The sequence below is a fragment of the Bombyx mandarina genome, chromosome 15 (assembly GCF_030267445.1).
Source record: "Bombyx mandarina strain Sakado chromosome 15, ASM3026744v2".
Lineage (NCBI taxonomy): Eukaryota > Metazoa > Arthropoda > Insecta > Lepidoptera > Bombycidae > Bombyx > Bombyx mandarina.
The window spans coordinates 13,889,438-13,909,951 of record NC_143221.1 but is presented as its reverse complement, the minus strand read 5'-3'; the positions used below and the strand labels follow the sequence as shown (position 1 = coordinate 13,909,951).

Sequence of the window (20,514 nt, the reverse complement as noted above, 5' to 3'; positions counted from 1 at the left end):
TTCTGATATCTTACGAGTTCTGTTTTTTCTTTCTAGTTTATAGAAATCTTATATTCGAATCCCTTTCATTAAACACCTTTCATAATTTAAGCATAAAGAGATACTAAGAGATACTAAGAGAACAGTAACTGACCTAAGCCATAAGAAGTACATTACATACTTCAGTTTGAGAAGTTCTCTGCCTATTTGGAGGTCTTTAAAGCCCTTACACTTCAAAAACGAAAGCCTACAAGCAGACCGCTATGATGGCTGGAACACATGCCTCCTTCTTGAGAAATATTTTCGGGTTCTGGGTCAATTACCATATTTATCTCAGATCTCGAATGTGCCAAATTTAATGTCGTCGTTGATGTTAAATGTATACAATACCCTGCTATCCTTCTGTTGAGAGGTACAATATCAAAATCTCTGTGTATCGAGAATACATGAACCTTCCATTAGGAAGTCCGTTGACACAGACGCATTATTACAGAATCATGAAACGCTTAACTTAGAATTCGACCGTTATCTATACATATAAATAAAATTGGAGTGTCTGTTTGTAATATTGAAATAGCCTCTTTTTACTACATGCATATGAATATATATACGGTACATACACCAAAATAACATCTTTTACAATTTTTGTCTGTCTGTCTGTCTGTTTGTTCCGGCTAATCTCTGGAACGGCTGGACCGATTTTGACGGGACTTTCACTGATAGGTAGCTGATGATATAAGGAGTAATTTTTTTAGACTAGCTTCGCCCCGTGGCTTCACCCGCGGTACGACAATAACTGCGGGTAACATCGCGGGACTCGGCTATTAATAATAAAATTTAATGTTTCCGAAGCGAAGCGAGGGCTGGTCGCTAGTAATTAATAATCTTATTCCCTCTTCGGTTTATAGATGACAGACAGTTGACTTTTAAAGCGATTTAAAAACATGGTTGGCGCTTATCTAACGCCTGGGATCCTCTTGTCGTGAAACCAAAGCCGAACCCAAGATATTATTAATTCGTTCTGTTTGGAATGAATTTTTTTAGAAAAGTAAAAGGCGGTTAGCACCATATTCCAATTTCGATAAACAACCTCATCCATAAACGTTCTTGAACACAAAAACTCTATTCGAATCTTCGTGAATAATTTAATTAAAAGAAATTACTCGAGATTAAAACGATAAAGTAGTTTTAATTAAGAATTAAAACTCCTATTTACTAACATAAAATAAGGTTCAAAATCTGCAAGTCCTCTCTAAAACAAAGACATATTGTAGTAGAAGGTACTGATAATGAATGTTCCAAAGATAGCTTCGAAAACTTAAATCGTTCTTTTTTTTTAATGTAATGTAATAAAAAATAAAATCAGTCACGCGAAAGATCACGACTGTCCTACTAGTATATATATAGGCGGTGTTCACAACGGTACTTGAACCCGAATTAAATTCATTGGTGCCCACCGAGTTTCTCACCGGATCTTCTCAGTGGGTCGCGATTCCGATCCGTTGGTAGATTCTGCGACGCACTGCTCTTGCTAAGGCTAGTGTTAGCAAATTCTCTCAGGTTGAGCCCGTGAGCTCACCTATCCGTTCGAGCGTAACTGGAATAGTATCTTAGGCTACCAGCGTATAGATAGGAAAAAAAACAATATTCATTGGGTTCGATGCAATGTGAATGTTTCTTGATACTGGATTATATGTATGTACATATGTATGTACATCAATACGTAACCAACGATTCATATCGAGCCTGGTGTAACTAGTGGTGTACCTGGTGGGTTACACCTGGTGTAACTAGACGAGAGGATACTGGAACGGTGCTTTTTATAGAACAAAAGATAATTATGTGACTGATACTTGAATCGAATCGTTGTAACGATGTTTTAAAGATAGGTTTGCATTTTAAGTACCTGGGCCACATTGTAACGGATGATTTGTCCGATGACGCAGATTTGGAGCGGGAGCGCAGGGCATTGGCGGTCCGAGGAAACATGATTGCCCGTAGATTCGCTCGGTGCTCCTCCCCAGTAAAAATTTCTTTGTTTAAGGCATTTTGCCAATCGTTTTACGCGAGTAGTCTATGGGTGAATCATACTCAACGGGCTGCCAGGGTCCTGCGCGTTCAATATAACAACATCTTCAGGGTGCTATTGCGGCTGCCTCCCTACTGCAGTGCGTCGCAAATGTTTGCTGATGCCCGGACGGATGGCTATCAAGCTATAATCCGAAAAAAGGTTGCCTCTTTTTTAAGACGAGTGAGAGACAGTAATAATGGCATCCTCGGGATGATTGCTTCTCGCGCTGATTGTCCGATCCAACATAAATGGATGTGTATAATTACCGGACAAGACTGACATATCCTTATTATTATTTTACTCCTCATTATGAAATGTGTATGATTTTCTTTTTATTTTATTTTTTCTCCAAATTAATTAACTCATTGACATAATGATATCTAATATTGACATAGAGTGGTTACTACTGTATTCATATAATTATGTGTTTCTAATTCATTTCCTTTGTATATTTAATTAATTGAATTAGTATATTGTTCATTTTCTATTTGTATTGTTGAACTGTTTGTGTGCTGACTATTGTATTATTATTATTTTATGGATTTTTTCTGAAATAAATGTTTTATTATTTATACGCACGACCCACTTGGAAGATCCGGCGAGAAACTCACTGGGCTGTGTCTATGGGTTAATTTACTCGCTCAGTCCTGCGTCACAAGCGACGGGTTCGACAAGAACGATGACCGGTGCTTGAGGTACCTAAAAGCACCGTTAGTGGATCGGGAGGATCCGAAATGACGAAGAGCCCTCATTCGACAGCCAGTTGCCTTGATGTTTCTTGACGATTAGTAAATTAACATGTTTATCGTTCGTTTATCGTTATGTTTATCGTAACAATTTATTGTGGTGCGTGCCGCCATCGCTCATGGGCAGTAATAATACCAGAAGTGCAGCGAAGTAACTACCTACTTTTCTTTAGATTAATCATCTACTTCTGTTTCAGTTGGTCTCTTCCAATTCCAACAAATGTAATATAGCCGTCAGTATAAAATGAATCATAAAAAAGAGGGAAAATAATATAGAAATAAAGGAATATGTATGACGTCACTTGTGCTCAATCATACACATACATAAAGATGGAAATAAGATTTGAAAGAAATTTGCATGAAAAGAGATTCACTGTCTTGGTGGTACGTGTTAATCTAGATAATTTTAAAGAAATTTTATTATGTTGACTTTTACTACTGTGTCGGTATGTGTTTGAAGTTTTGAGGAAGTTGTATCTTGTGAACATATTCAAAAATAATTTTCAACTGTGTAAATCTAGGAATGACGGTCATGGCTTAATTTAATTTTTAATTTAAATACCAGAGGAGCTTATAGTTAAGTCGGACGTATTTTTCTATAGACCAGAATATAGCACGCCCCGATGGGTGGACATGCTCACGACCCACCTGGTGTTAAGTGGTTACCGAAGCCCATAGACATCAACAACCTAAATGTCGCCACCCATCTTCAGACATGAGTTCTAAGTCTCAGTCTTACAATACAATGGCTGCCCCACTCTTCAAGCCGAAACGAATCATTGCTTCATGGTAGAGGTAGGCAGGGTGGTAGAACCTCTTGTGAGTCCGCATAGGTAGGTACCGTCACCCTGCCTATTTCTGCCTTGAAGCAGTAATGCGTTTCGGTTTGAAGGGTGGGACAGCCGTTGTAACTATACTGAGACCTTAGAACTTATATCTCAAGGTGGGTGGCGCATTTACGTTGTAGATATCTATGGGCTCCAGCAACCACTTAACACCAGGTGCGCTCGTCCACCCATAAAGGCAATAAAAAAAATACAAAATATTGATGCGTTTCTCAAGGTAGCATAAAAAATTACTTCACTAGCAAAGCTTATCTTAATAGTAAAAGAAGATTGTGTGATCAAGTCAAACAATTCCATAGAGTACTTTATGTGCTCAAACTGAATTAGGTACTTTACGTTACGATGATCAACTTTTTTCAATTTCTCTTCACTTGCACGATTTAATGAAAGTCCCGTATTAATGCCCAGAATTAATTAATTGAATAAAAACAAGAGACAAAAGAACATAATTACGACACTGACTCGACAAAATTACATTGGTCCATTACGTAGGAGACTGCAATCACGATGCAACTGTATATTGTACAAAAACGTACAGCAAAAGAGTAGAAAATTGGTTTTGGTTGTTACGAAACGCTTGGGACGCCATTACTGTTTGGCGTCCATTTTGTTTTGCATTCTGTAATGGCGGAAGAGTGTTTGCGTGTTATTTTTAATAATTCTTAAAAATTACGTTTCGTTTTGTATTTTATATTTATATTTTATTTATATTTATTGTAATTTAATATACACAATTATTGTAGCGTATTGTACATATTGCGTATATGTTTTTTAATTATTATTTGTTAAGGTATTTTATGACCTGGTAACTAAGAAAAATGATATTATGAAATGAAATGAAGTTGATTAATATGAAACATGGCATGAAATAAAATGAAAACGAAATGAAGTGAGATGTGAAAGTCTCAGTAAAATGTTGGCCATTTACTGAGACTTTTTCAGTGGACTTTTTGGATGATCCTGAGAAGTTACGTTTAGCGGCTTTGTTTCATTTTCCCACATTTATGCATTTTCACAGATACTAAACAGTTAATAAGCCACCATTATTACACATTTCAAACTGAAGAAACACTAAATAGACAAAATAAACCAAATCACACAACTTCACTCTTCGCGTTCCCGCCAAAAAGTCCTATTGCGTATATGCGTATTTTAATATCACAGATTATATGCAGTGCGTTAGGTCAAAGACAAATTTTTGGTCTAAAAAATTAAGATAAAAATAGTAGAGACCATAGGGAGTGGAAATTCTGCTTCAATAGCCGAATGATGAAATGTTAATAGGTGCCTTTTATGGGCTGAGGCATTATCAATTATATACTATTTTATTAGCCACTTGTGATTGATCATCTCGTTTTTACCATCGCACCGCTCGCCATTGGAATAGAGTTCTATACTACCTAGAATCACTGTGCGTTTCCAGGGATCTTTTTTGCCACCCGGCTTTGAAATGAGCTCCCCTCTACCGTGTTTCCCGAGTGCTATAAAACGTCCTTCTTCAAACGAAGCACGTGGAAAGTACTTAGCGGTTGGTAGCGGCTTTGCTCTGTCCCTAGCATTGCTGACGTCCATGAGCGACGATAACCACTCACCATCAGGTGGGCCGTATGCTCGTCAGTCTACAAGAGCAATAAAAAAAGACAGACAGATTTCACCTTATTGTTATTATTACCGGAATTCTTGTACGTAACTGAATGAGAGCAACCGAATTAGATAAAGAAAACAATACAATAACAAGAAATAGTTCCGTGTCCCATTCACGTATGAGTCTGTCTAAAATTAATACGTGCAACGGTGCCAAAGGTTACGCAGACTTTGAAAAAAATAATATATAACGTTACAAATGTAGTGTATAAATTTCGTAAATGACGAACCACAGTAGCTTTTCAGGCTTCACAACATTAGTTCGACACGCGCGATTTCAATTTCGATTTCTTTTAAATTTTTTCTACTCCTCAAACAGATTTTTTCCACGTTTACTGCAGATTCAGAATTTCAAATAGTTAATAGCTAAACGTAGCGGGGCAGCAAACAGTAATAGTTTTATATTAAAGACGACCCGCCCTCGCTTCGCTTCGGAAACATTAAAACATTCTAACGGAAAAAGAATTTTTCAAATCGGTCCAGTAGTTTCGGAGCCTATTCGAAACAAACAAACAAACAAATCTTTCCTCTTTATAATATTAGTATAGATATAACAGGTCTTTCAATGAATTACTCTAAACTAACTGAGCACTTCCAGTACGATAGTACGAATGTTTGTAACCAATCGGTGTATGAGGGGATGCGATAATGCCGCGGATAATGCGACGCAAAAATACATGTATACACTTAAAGCCATGTAAAGAAAAACCTGTTTCGTTTTAAATATATATTTCTTAGACAAGTTCACTCACCTGTCATTCAATGAAGAAAATAATTTAATTAAACATATTATAATAAAAAATAATAATAATTTAAATATACATTATTGGTTTTAAATGTTTTTTAGCTATTGCATAGCTTTTATCGCGAGCTTTGAGCGTGGCGACCGAATCAAGAAATTCCGTAACGAAAATAAAACCTAACACCCCCACTCCGCCTACCATGTAGCTCGCGTTCAACACATTCACACGTTGCGCTTCATGCGCATCATGAAAGTCTCGCGGACCAGCTTATGAGTGTGAAGGAGACATTTAATGTTTTGCTTTTGTTAATGTTAAATGGTGTGGTCTTATTTTATTATTGTTTTAATATTAAATTATTATTGTCTAATTATAATTGCGCAAGTTGATAAAAAAATCTATGCAATAGCTTTAACGCGGCAGTCGCCGAGTGCCACACTTGTTTTTTCGTATTGATATTACATTTATTACGCAGTGCTTAACTTTATAAACGCTGCTCTGACACAAACGCTCCACGTAATAAACTGAAAACACGCCCGCCTTATACTATCTCTTCTTCTTCTTGCTTCGACTTCCTCAATACTGAGGGTCGTGACCACCTCGCAACATGAGTTTATTCCGGATCATTCCACGCCATTTGCCTATATCTGCCGTTGAGTGTAGATCATCGTGAGCTGTGGTGTCGAGGGTAGTGCGGATCTGGGCAGTCCAACGTGTCGAGCCTCTACTTCGAGGTCTTCTTCCGTCCACCTTGCCAGCCACCATTAGCTTCTCCGAGCCGCCGTACCATCTATATGTTGCTGTACTATCTCTTACAACTATTATAATAGTGTGCTCACCTCTCCGCAATGTGCACGAACGCTTAGGAATAAGATCGGCTATGTTAGCCACACACGAGCATACCGTAACAGTTAGAAACGGAGCTTGAAGTGGTCGCCGTGGCCGAAGTCGGCTAACGAAAGTAGTAGTAATAATTTATGAAAGTCTTAATTTTATAATGTCAATAAAATCGTATTGTTACGCGCTGGGGTTCGGGATAAATAAATAAATCTACCGAAGAACAAGTTAACACTGTATTCAACACTTAGAACACTGAAAACCCTTTAAAATTCTCAGTTCGCTTCTTCCGCTTCGTTTCAGGTGATTCGTTCGCTGTTTCGCTTCGAGTAGTTCCGATTTTGACTGACTGCGTGCCAACTCTGCAACGCTTTTATAGCTGATACCGCATCCCTAGAATTATCGAGAATATTCCACACACTTCGAGTATTGATTTTCCGCTATCTGACAATAGATGGCGTTGTACTTCTCGAGCGTTCTAGGTGCAACTAGATCCTTCGATATGCGTTCGATTATTCGGCGATAGATGGCATTACTCTTACCGGCGTAACAATATGCCACTGAAATAATCTTCGCTTGCCGCGAAACAATGATCCGCGGGCTGTCCACGATTGTCATCTCACTGTATTTCATTTTGAAATGAATCGCTACTAAACCTTAATTATTCTGAAAATAATGGCGTACGCTAATGCTGCCATAAAGTTTATACTGTACAACAAACGAGCCCGATTTTATGAGGCATTAGCCGCACTGAGTATTAATGCGATGATTAAATATGTTTGGCTTGGTTGACTTCTTGATAGTGTGTTTGTTTATAGCCGCAGTTGTCGTCTTCGGTTATTGCTCAAAGATTTGTTTTAAGGGCGACTACCATGAAACTCTTAAGATATAGATAAGGAACTTGACGACTTCACAGAATAATATTTCTTTTGAAATCTCGGTAACGGATATTCCACTCTTCAATTCGGAATGTACGACTGTTTTGCAGCCGATAAGGCTGAGACCGGGGGGGGGGGTACTTACCCGTACTTTCAATAAGCCCGGTCACCAACAAAAATTAAGGCATTAAGGCAAGGACTGAGGAAACCTCCTTCGATCTTCGTAAGAAAATTCACTATATCAAATGACTTTTATACCTCACTTACGTCATCATCATCATTATCATCATCAGCCCACGGTCATCCACTGCTGGACATAGGCCTCTCCCAATCCCCACCACTGAGCCCAGTCTTCGGCTCTCCTCATCCACTTCAAAAAACGGATCATCCTCACAGAAATAAAAAAATACCTCACTACGAACCAGCTTTATAATTAAATTTCAAGACTATTCCTAATACTTTACTCGTCTCGTAATAAATTTTGTGATGCTCTTGTACTTGCGTTTCGAATAGATAATATTTCATTAGCACATTTTAACTTTATTACTAACACTGAGAGAGTTTACGATAACCGTCTTAATAAATAAATAAAAATATTTAAATAAAAATATCAGTGTTCTAAAGTAGAGTAAAGGTATTATTGGCGTTCTTATCGCTAAGAGCGATCTCTACCAGGGAATTTTAGAGGAACAAGAATATTCTAAACAAAGATATTGAAGTTAACGCTTGAAAAAATATAACATTAACAAAATGACACTTCACATCAACGTGACATTATAAATATTTAATTAATCTGTGTAACGGATTCTTTCAATATTTCAACAAACTTCAAGATTTAACACAAAAAATCTTCGTATCATGATAGACAAATAAAAATTTGATTACTTCCGTCGTGGCCTAAAGGATAAGACGTCCGGTGCGTTCGTGACGAGCGATGCACCGGTGTTCGAATCACGCCGGAATTTATAACGATTTTAAGATGCTTCGTATTCAGGGTCAGGGTGTATCGTTCTTGTCAAATGTATCTTCGAGCTGCTGAATTAAAACGCTTAAAATAAAACCACGTAAGCGAGTTTCAGACGCATGTGGTCGCATGTGGTCGCGATCCTCAGTAGTGAGGGAACGACATAGAAGTAGAAGCGAGTTTCAGAAATTTTTTATAGTTGCAAATCAGCACCCATACGACTTGCTATCAAGTGTTTAAGACAGAATTTCCCCAGGGGCAAGCACTCAGGTCAAATATTTATGAAAATGTAATATTGCTAAGAACATCAAGATCAGAAACAAAGGTCGGTTAGGACGGAAGCATTCGTGGAACGCCAGCGGGCTTTCTTCTAAATTGAATTGAGCTATCGTCTGATACATTTTAATTCGCGTAGTACTTTCGCGAATGGAATGGATTTCTAGTATTCATAAAAACAATTCATATTCTGTCCGTTGGTTTAAGCGGCCGATGTTTTTTTTTTCACCATATTATTACGAATACTTTCAAGGCAAAAAAAATATCGGTAAAAACTAGGTCCGATGCTGCCCTGGCCATGCAGGACAGTGTAAAAAAATCTAAAATAAAAAAAAATAAAAAAATGCAGGGCAGTTTAAAAAAAATCTAATAAAAAAGACAGACTTTTTGGCGGGAACGCGAGGAGTGAAGTTGTGTGATTTGTTTTATTTTGTCTATTTCGTGTTTCTTCAGGTTTAAATGTGTAATAACGGTGGTTTATTAACTGTTTAATATCTGTGAAAGTGCACAAATGTGGGAAAATGAAACAAAGCCGCTGGACGGAACTTCTCGGGTTCCTCCAAAAAGTCCACTGAAAAAATCTCAGTAAATGACCACCATTTTACTGCGATTATATTTCATTCCATATCATCTCATTTCATTTAATGTCATCCCAGTTGATTAATGCCTCAAATTAATCATCTTCATTTCATTTCACTTCATATTATCATTTATCATAAAAATAAGAATATAAATTAAAATAAGACATGACTTAAAGGTCTTAGTAACCAGGTCATAAAATCCATTAAAAAAAAAAAAGACATGCCCGCTGAGTTTCTTGCCAGTTATTTTCAGGACGGAGGCTAGTTTTTGTGAATTGGCGGTAGTTCTTTTTAACGTCAACAAGTATGTACCTTCATTTGTGTTGAATATTTTTTTTGATTTGATTTAATTTGATTTGAGTGCTAGGACGTATTCTCGTCGGAGCCACAACGGTCGCACTCCACCCCCGGTAATTCCGGGCGACGCGTTCCAGATAACGGCTGAGACACCCATGACCAGTGAGCTCCTGCGTTAATCGCACGGTAAGACGCCATTGTTCACCTAATACGCGAAAACCGGGCGCACCTCTTCAGTCCGTACACAGGTCGAAGGGTTCTCCAAACAGGGAAACCCTTGCCTCCAGCACGAACCACGAAGATTGGAGCTTCCGCGCTCTAGCCGATCCTTCGCGGAGGATCGTATCGCCGCCCCCATGGGTTACCTCTACGGCTCTGTTTATATTACCAATTTCATTATTTACGTGATGATAGTCACACAGCCTCCTTCATGAAGCTCATAGAATACTCTCTACAGATTGACGTAAATGTCCAGAAAAACCGTAGAGACTGAGGAAACACTTGAAAAACTATTAAATGCAAGTTCAACAATCTAACTTAATCTAAAAACGGAACCAAGATCACATGAATTTAAATAATTGAGAACTTCAAACCCACACCGCAGCACTTAAACTTCAGAATTAAAAGCTCCTCGACAGAGACACTTTGTTTCCAGCAATACGTTATTTCTTTTACACAGAAACATATTTTGCTGGTACAAATTCATACGTACAGAAAATTAGAATTGTTTGAATATTGTATGGTGTTCAATGTTTTATTTTTATTTCGAATCTTTAATTTCAACTAATCCATCGTGGTAATACTTCCGCGAATGACTTCCACGATCAAGGAATAACGTACCGTCAAGCCAAAAACCATGCGTGCACTTCGCAACGAATCCTTTAGAAGTGTTTTAACACATTCTCACTTAAAGAAGCTTTCCTGCTGAAGTTGTCAAGTGCTGGTGATGTGACCGAAAGTACTAAACATGGTCATCATTTCTGGCGCAAAGCAATCAAGTGTCCAAGTTTGACAACCATCATCATAAAAAATTGAAGTTCTGATTCTTTATTCTCAAGGTGGATGATAGTTCTTCTTACTATTGCACTAATTGCAATAAAACGGTCGGCTCTCTGAACCAGTAGTAACTACCGTCGCTGATGTATAACAAAAGTGCTTCAAACAAGTTGATGTGTATGCATCTACTCCACTCCACTACAAGTACTCTTCTACGACAAGTGATCCCTCATTTGACGACGGGGATAGCTCCCATGGGCAGGACATATGTTAAGAGAGACACAAGAAAAGTGGACAAAGAATGTAACGGAATGGTACCCAAGAGATGATTTTAAAAGAATAGCTGGCGAAGAGTGGCTGAGAAAGTCAAAGGACAGGAACTTGTGGAAGACATTAGAGGAGGCCTATGTCGAGAGACAAGCTGTTTCCTAAAGATACCGGACGTCGATACTTAAAATATATAATAAAAATCCTAGCATTATAATATATTTAGATATAAGTATTGTAATTTTTTTAACAGCAATAAAGGCTAGAGCAGTAAATAGAGCAATAAAGGCTAATAAGAAGGATAAGGAGAATAAGACCAATAAAGGCTAAAGAAATTATCATTATTATATAGCACCCCTAACTTTGGAAAATTAAACTAATTACTACTTATAAAAAACCAGTATAAATTTCAGGCTAAACTAATTAAGCACTAACGCAAACTTTTGAGGCCTGATGAAGCTTCGCGCTATTGTTACAAAATAATGATTAAGTAAACAACTAATTATTTTGTTTAAAGACCACTCTTCGTCTTCAGAATTAATTTAGGAAGATTCTTTGACCTAATTTAGCGGCCTAAAGTGAGCCAGCCTCCTAAATTTTACAAGTCTTTAGATAGTTTCTAGGCCACGTTTAATATTACATTTGGTTTCTGTGGGAATCCAAAACCTTTTTTTTCAGTTCAGATTTTGACAGTCATTCGCTACAAAGATTCATAAAATAATAAAAAAAATCTGTCGCACGTCACTCCATGCCACGAGGACGTCAAGAATATCCTTGGAAAGTAGTCCAGTTCATGCTACCTTTGTGTCTGGATAAAGACGTTCCATTCTGAGTGGTCACAATAGATTAATGTACGGAGTGACTGGTCGATTTTATTGAATAGAGCGATACTACCCGTGACCACAGTAAAATTATATAGAGTCTCATTCGTGCTAATCCCTTGCGAGCTCGTATCGGATGAGGGTCATGTCATTGTGGGCCGAAACAGAGAGGTTAGGCGGCCATTGACAGACTGTGTGTCCTTTTTCAAAACTAATCAGAGTTGGTTGTCTTCAGTAAACATTCATTGCGGCTTTGCTACTAAGACCCATAGTATTAGCAGGGTTGGACAAAGGAAATCATGTCCAGTGTAGCGTATCCCACTGAGTTTCTCGCCGGATCTTCTCAGTAGGACGCGATTCCGATCCGTTGGTAGATTCTGCAAAGCACTGCTCTTTCTAGGGCTAGTGTTAGCAAATTCTCTCAGGTTGAGCCCGTAAACTCACCTACCTGTCCGGGGATAGCTAGAATAGCTACTTAGGCTACCAACAACAAACTTTACTGTTTTCATGTTCACAATAAAATAATGGCAATAATGCGAGCGACCGAGGAAAACCGAAGAAAATACTTAACAAATATTATTTGGAGCTAAATACAAATAGCAGTAATAGTCTGCAGGTGCAATAAATAAACGAAAAATATTTTAAATGCAAATAAAACAATTCCAAATGACATACGTATTTCATCTCAGACATATACTCGTAAATTAATAGGCAATAACTCTTTAATGCAACGATTGAGCGAGTGCCCAGTCAGTCAGGGGACTACAAGAGAATACTCACTGACGCGTTGGCAAAACGGAATGTCTGAGTGAGTTTCACTTAAACAAAATGTTTGACTCGAGAATTCGGACGTGAAACATGCTGAGTTTCTTTTCGTAGAAGCACATTGCTTCTTAGACAGATGGTCGCTGGAGCCAAGCTTGGGGGACGCCTATAATGATTATGAGAATGATGATAATGATGATTAATTAAAAAAAATTCAACATTATTTTTTCCTACCTAATCTGAGGGTCTTGAGAGACCATATCAGCGTCACCGGGCGAGTAGGTGAGCTCACGAGGCCCAAACCTGACGTTGTTAGGTAACGAACACGAACCCTAGCAAGAGCCATGCTTCGCAGAATCTACTACCGGGTCGGAAACGCGATCCACTGAGAAGATCCGGCGAGAAACTCAGTGGGCTGTATCTTTGGGTTAATTTACTCACCGAGCACTTCGTCGCAAGCGACAGGTTCGACGAGAACGATAACCGGAATTTAACATAAGGCGTTTGAACTCTACAGGTCCTACATTCAGCAATTGAATCTTTGAATTGGGTTACTAATATTTCGTCAAATTACGGAATACACTAGATGTCAGAAATATTTTCGTCAAACATTTTTAGAAAATAAAATCAAAAAGAAACTTTAAATTGCATCGAAATTTCATCGCTCTGATAAAAGTGTTTGATGAAATCAAAACTACTTGCTGTTTCAAATAGTGATGTACAAAAACATATCATTCGCTTCCACGTACCTAACAGCCTAGATTCCGGATTCCCGATATACCGAGTCAATTCTGTTAATGGATAGATTGATGGATGCTACCCAACCTGTTACTTACGTGGAGATCCGTGCTTGAATAATCGGTTACGTCACATCACAATGTGTAAAGCATTACTGTCGAGCCTAAGAAATATTTGACGTCAAACATAAATCATAGTAACATAAACACGAGTATCACTCGATCGTGCATATTTACACCGATAGAAGATCAAGAAATTTGACCCGATTTCGCAACCGTGGCCTAATGTCCGTCTTATTCAGATCTAGTGACGCTGCTGGGGTTACAATAATATTATTTTGGGCAGGAGCCGAACTTCCTACTAGGCCCCCGCGCTTAGGGGACACACGTAGGTAACTTTAAAAAAAATAACAACACGACACGTGCTCACAAGACTTTTACGCTGAAATAATACCATAGTGTGATAAAAATAAAGCTCAACTCGATAATTATAAAATGGCATAATGAGTATCGGTGCAATTCTGAGTCCGCAAGGGAAAGTAACAACATCGTGCCTATTTCTTTTTTTTTATTGCTTAGATGGGTGGACGAGCTCACAGCCCACCTGGTGTTAAATGGTTACTGGAACCCATAGACATCTACGACGTATATGCGCCACCCACCTTGAGATATGTTCTAAGTCCTTCAAACCGAAACGCATTACTGCTTCACGGCAGAAATATGCAGGGTGGTGGTGCCTACCCGTGCGGACCCACAAGAGGTCCTACCACCAGTAATTACGCAAATTATAATTTTGCGGATTTTATTTTTATTACACGATGTTATTCCTTCACCGTGGAAGTCAACCGTGAACATTTATTGAGTACGTATTCAAGAACTAAACGCAGCACTACATTCAAAAGTCATACAATTCATTAACTTAGTCATTTGTGAACGTCATTCTGACAAGGTGACCACGCTTCAAGCTAAGCACAGACTTCTTACTTCTTACATGAACACAAATGTTCTAATATGCTTATTCTACACGAAACGATTTATGGTTGTACGTTTGTTTATCCCTTTTATTGTCCGCTAATGATCTGGATAAGGATTCGACCTTGAAACCGCTGTATTACGAACACAATAGCTTACTTACACAATGACTCATCAATACTATTCGCTTAGACTGATTTTTGCTTTCACTGGCACAGTAACAACTTTATTGTTCGCTCATACTATTGTATCATTCTAGAGCTCTCAAAATCAATGTACGAAATCTTTAATGTTATAACAATAATAATGCTTTTATTTCCCGAACATTATAACATATGTACATTTTTTACTGACAAGTAAAGTAGATTAAACAAAACATTAATTATAGAAAATAAAACATAAAAGTAAAATCTACACTTAAACCACAAAATGTCTCTGGTCTCGGTGCGCCTTTCGACAAAAAAGTGCAAAAAACCCTTCGTGAAGTGTTTTAGCTTTTTTACGCGTTCGTATGTACGTACTTTTCTTAGTATTCCAGCATTTGAATGATAACCATAATTGGATAGATGGATCGAACAGTCATAAGAAGAACGAATTTAAATTATCTCAATCTAACAATGATTGAGTTGATATCTGTAAAAGTGGTCCCTAATAGTGAGGATTCATTACAATATTGCGTGACCGAGTGATGTGAATTTGCTAGTGATGTAACGATCTGAGATTGGGGCGTTTAGATTGTCTGATACGCATGACATTTCAGCTATTACTGCAACTATTGAAAAAAAAGCCGACGCATTATATCGAGGGGTTAAAAGCTGTTTGGTTAATACGCGACATTTATCTTTGTAATTAAAGGTCCGTTTTATTTGTTAATAGCATAAACAGCTTTATCCGACTGCGACGGAGCAACGTAAAGCTGCCGTCGCTAGAAGCATGTCTTATCGGATCCCCCTTATTTCGTAGTTTCAAAATAATTCTTCAAGTATGATAATGAAATTTTAAAAAGTTCTTACTTGTACCTACGCGATTTACACTTTACGAACTTTATGAATTAAAAAAGAAACATCTAGAAATTCTATTTGTAATCAGTGGACACATACAGTGAGACTTTTAAATGATCCGTATCTAAATGCTACGAAGCTTTGCCAACCATTGAGACGGCTACATCCAACAATGTTTTGACCTCTTCGAATGCCACTCTCGGTGCTTTTAGGCCTCCCAAGCACCAGTCACCGTCCTCATCGAACTTGTCGATTACGACAAAGGGTTAGACGAACTAGCCCACAGACACAGGCCACGGAGTTTCTGGCCGGATCTTCTCAGTGGGTCGGCATTCCGATCCGGTGGTAGATTCTGCGAAGCACTACTCTTGCTAGGGCTAGTGTTAGCAAATTCTCTCAGGTTGAGCCCGTGAGCTCACCTACCCGTCCGGGCGTAGCTGGAATAGCCTCTTAGGCTACCAGTAGGAAAAGGTAGGGAAAAAAAACAAGTTCGATGTTTTTAATTGAACTTCAATTAAGTTTACTCCATTTTTTTTATTACCCTTGTACCAGGCGAGCATACGGCCCACCTGATGGTGAGTGGTTACCGTCGCCCATGGACTCCAGCAATGCCAAGGGCAGAGCCAAGCCGCTGCCTACCGTTAAAATAGGTGAAGAAGTTTTTTTTTTGTTATGATAATTTTTTCAAATTTTAAACTTTAAATCGCTCTCCTGTTAAGTTGCAAAAAGTGTCGCTTGAAGCAAATAACCTTACCCCTCGATAAATCCTTTGCCTAACACAATGACATCCGTGGTACAATAGTAATCAATAAAACTGCCGAAATTTTTTTTTAATTCTACAAATTTAATGAATACAATTAGTGACTATTACCCACGTTTTGTTTTTTAGAGTACATATACTTGAATGTGAATTGCCATTACGAATTATATAATTCAGTATATCAATCTTATATCGCTCGACGTTTATAAATGAAGCCGCTAAGTTCTGCTGAGGAGGTTTAGATGGGGATGTCTCTTTGTGTGTGTCATCAATCTATTCTCACTGGCAAATGACTCCTATTCCAACTATGACGGGTAATTATAAAGCGTCGTACACTGGATAATTAGCTCACTTATAGTTTTTTTTTATTGCTTAGATGGGTGGACGACCTCACAGCCCACCTGGTGTTAAGTGGTTACTGGAGCCCATAGATATCTACAACGTACATGCGCCACCCACCTTGAGATTTAAGTTCTAAGGTTTCAGTATAGTTACAACAGCTGCCCCCCCTTCAAACCGAAACGCATTACTGCCTCACGGCAGAAATAGGCAGGGTGGTGCCACCTACCCGTGCGGACTCACAAGAGGTCCTACCACCAGTATTTACGCAAATTTTAATTTTACGGGTTTGATTTTTATTACACGATGTTATTCCCTCACCGTGGAAGTCAATCGTGAACATTTGTTGAGTACGTATTTCATTAGAAAAATTGGTACCCGCCTGCGGGATTCGAACACCGTTGCATCGCTACATACGAATGCACCTGACGTGATATCCTTTAGGCCACGACGACTTCGATTTGCAAAAACAACATAATATAACTATAAGTTGCGGTGATCATAAAATTAAACATTTCATTGGTTTTTTTGTTCAGCTAACGTTCGAATCAAAAATTCCCGCTTAAAGTATTCTTCATTGCATCAACGTTTTTGGCCTTCGTTTTTTTTTATTCCTTAAATGGGTGAACGTTCTCATGGTCCACTTGGTGTTTAGTAGTTACCGGAGCCACTACACATCTACAACCTAAGTGTCGCCACCCACTTTGAATCTCATTTGTTCCAGTAGAATAACCGCCCCAGGCTTCACTCCGAAATTACTTGTTTCACAGCCGAAATAGGTACCTTTCATAATTATATTTCATTAGCTGACCCGGCAGACTTCGTAGTGCCTCAATCGATAAATAAAAGACCTAAACTTTTGTATAAAATAAACTTAAAACATACAAAAAGAATCCGTCCGACGGGGGACACATCAAAGGAAAAACAAAATTGTTATTTTTATTTAATTCCGAGCATTTTCATATTTATCTACCTTTTAAACCTTCTCTGGACTTCCACAAATAATTCAAAACCAAAATTAGCCAAATCGGTCCAGCCGTTCTCGAGTTTTAGCGAGACTAACGAACAACAATTCATTTTTATTAAGTATAGATTACGTTTAGTCTCTTCCTTCTCTTTGCCAGGACCCTACTATCCTGAAGACGCGTTAACACTACTCCCTCTATTTGATGTATCTTGTATTTTGGTTTTAGGATGTGTTCTAAGTCTGTATTCGTCCTGCCTATTTCAATCGCAAAGCCCTAACGCGTTACGATTTGAAATCCTGGATAGGTATATAGGTATAATATTCTATGTCTCTAAGGTCAAATTACCCCATAGCGTTAAACGGAGCACCTGTTTATGCTTATGCTAATAAAAAAGCCGCTTAAACTTTTAATTTAAGTTTTTTTAATTTTTAATTGTATTTAATTTTAAATTAATTTTATTTTTATTTTTTTATTTAAATCTTTAGTTTAAGTTTAGTTGAAGCCGTAAGTTAATAATAATCAATCAATCAATCAATAATCAATCAACGGTATTCATTTAAGCACTATCTAATGGACAAGGAGCCCATACTTGCAGATAACTTTTTTTTATTTAATTACCGCCTCAACACGCACATTCATTTCACGGACAACTTCCACGATGAAGAAATAACATCGTAGAATCAAACCCGTAATAAAATTTGTGTAATTACTGAAAGCCGGTTTGGTATGTACCAGATATTGCCTATTTCTGCCACGATGCAGTTCAATTTGAAGGATGAGACACCCGTTATATAATATTACTAGCGACCCGCCCTCGCTTCGCTTCGGAAACATTAAAACACACATGTAACCAAAAAAATAAAATAAAAAAATAATAAAAAAAAGTAGCCTATGTTCATCAGGGACAATGTCGGCTTCTAATGGAAAAATAATTTTTCAAATCGGTTCAGTAGTTTCGGAGCCTATTCAAAACAAACAAACAAACAAATCTTTCCTCTTTATAATATTAGTATAGAAGTATAGATTATAACTCCGACCTCATGTGTCAAGATGGTTAGGGCTACTCGCGTAGTTATACTTCTTCTGAGCCTACAAGTCCAGAAAGTACTCAATTAACCGATAGAAAATAATATTAATAATTTGTATGTACGATTTTTAAGACATTTTGAGAAATTGGAAATGTGTGCTGGTGAGAGCTTCAAGAGACAGAATAATATTAAATTTGATTGTCGACTTTGAGTATAATTACTTTGAGTATAATTACTTTGAGTATAATAATTGATGATCGGTCATTTACGATATTCTTCACGCTGCGTCTTTGGGCTTTAGTTTTATTAAAACAATTAAAATTAAATTGTAATAAAAAATGAGTGTATTCTTGTCTGAATATTAATTTAAATTAATTTAAGTTTGGAATATTCCTGTACTAGGTTATTTTTTCCATGTAAGTTATTTGGTGATGTCTCTAATTTGTATAAGACTTCGTTGTTATTTAAAATTAAATTAAAAAAACTCACCTTTAAACTGATAAATTAATTCGACGGCATCACTAAAAACAAACTTTTTTAATCAACACAACTCTATGCGACTGTAACGTCCAAAGCAAAGTATTTGGAGGGGAAAAAACGATTAATATCTTTTTTTTTAAAACTCCTTTTACATCTATTTTTTAATTAAAAAACAATAATGGTTGTCAAAACGAAACTGGTTCGAAATACGAAATTTGGCGCGCGCGATATATCAAGCTCGAGCTGACGTCAGAGCTCGTTTGCAACCGTCCTCAACATTCGACATCAGTCGGGAAACTGGCGGGAAAACTGCGAGATAAAGGAAAATCGCGGCCAGACGTTTTATTACCAACATGAAATGTATTGTAACGGCGCTTGTCTGCTTTGGCAAAGAATACTGTTGTTGAATATTAGCACTTATTTGTTTTAAAATAATATTATATGTTGTTTTCTATATTACGTAAAAAACATCACGGGTCGTTAACGAAAAATTCGTAACACAACATTCGATGAAATTGACCAAGGAAAATATTATGTTTTATTTATTCTTTGGCAGCCTTTGCTATATAATTTTTAATGATATTCTCTTTCGAAACTCAACCGTGGTAAATTTTGAGATTCTAAATTACACGTTAAGATCTTACAGCACATGCAAACATATGTTTGTTTATAAACAGCTTCAATCTAAAGAAAGATCAAAGTTAAATTAAGTCGCTTTCAAATTTCTTGTTATTCATCATAATATGGTCTATTTTTATTCGCTATTTTTAGTTTTAGTGAGTTCCAGATATAGCAGCACTATTTTCATTATTTTTCTTCTACCTAGTAGCCTCGAGCTCACAGGGGCTCAAGTAGGTATGTTAACATCCTTCCTAGCAAGAGTAGTGCTCCACTGAATCTACCACCGAATCGGAATCACGGCCGACTGAGAAAATCCGGCGAGAAACTCAGTGGGCTGTGTCTATGGATTAAGTTGTACGACGAACCCTTCGTCGCAATTGACAGGTTCGCCAAGAATGGTGTCCGGTGCTTGGAATATCTAAAAGCACCGATAATGAAAGGGGAGGATCAGTAATATCGTGCTTAGGATGTTGGTGACTGTTTATCATTTGGCATTGTCGCCTGGGCAATTAATTTGGTTAGGTTTTTTACGTTTTCGTCATAACATATTAAATGAATTACAGTCTGTACAATCAATCAGACTCTACAAGAATAGCACTCCTACATCAAGCTACACTCTCTGTCCGTGTTCTAATATTCCGCAACTTATCGAATTCTGCGTTACTTAGAGTATGGAAAAAATGCACGGTGCATTCGTATTAAGGGATGTTACAATTTTCTCTAAGGTTTTAACACGTTCTCAGGAACGATTGTACCAAGTGATATCAATATTTTTTTATTGCTTTAATGGATCGAAGAGCTCACGACCTAGTCTTAAGTGGTGACCGGATCCCAATTATACGAGGGCTGCACTAAAAGTATCGGGAATGGAATATTTCCACTGTTCCTGTCATATTAAAAT

The 20,514-nt window shown here is 37.6% G+C and overlaps 1 protein-coding gene across 1 annotated transcript in view; it reads right to left on the bottom strand.

Moving 5' to 3' along the window:
- 5-HT2A (5-hydroxytryptamine receptor 2A) overlaps positions 1 to 19,270 on the bottom strand; it is a 100,344-nt gene extending 81,074 nt beyond the window's left edge. The window contains exon 1 of the mRNA XM_089733443.1: positions 19,002 to 19,270. The gene's annotated coding sequence lies outside the window, so the exon portion shown is untranslated. The remainder of the gene's footprint in view (positions 1 to 19,001) is intronic.
- Positions 19,271 to 20,514: the final 1,244 nt, after the last annotated feature.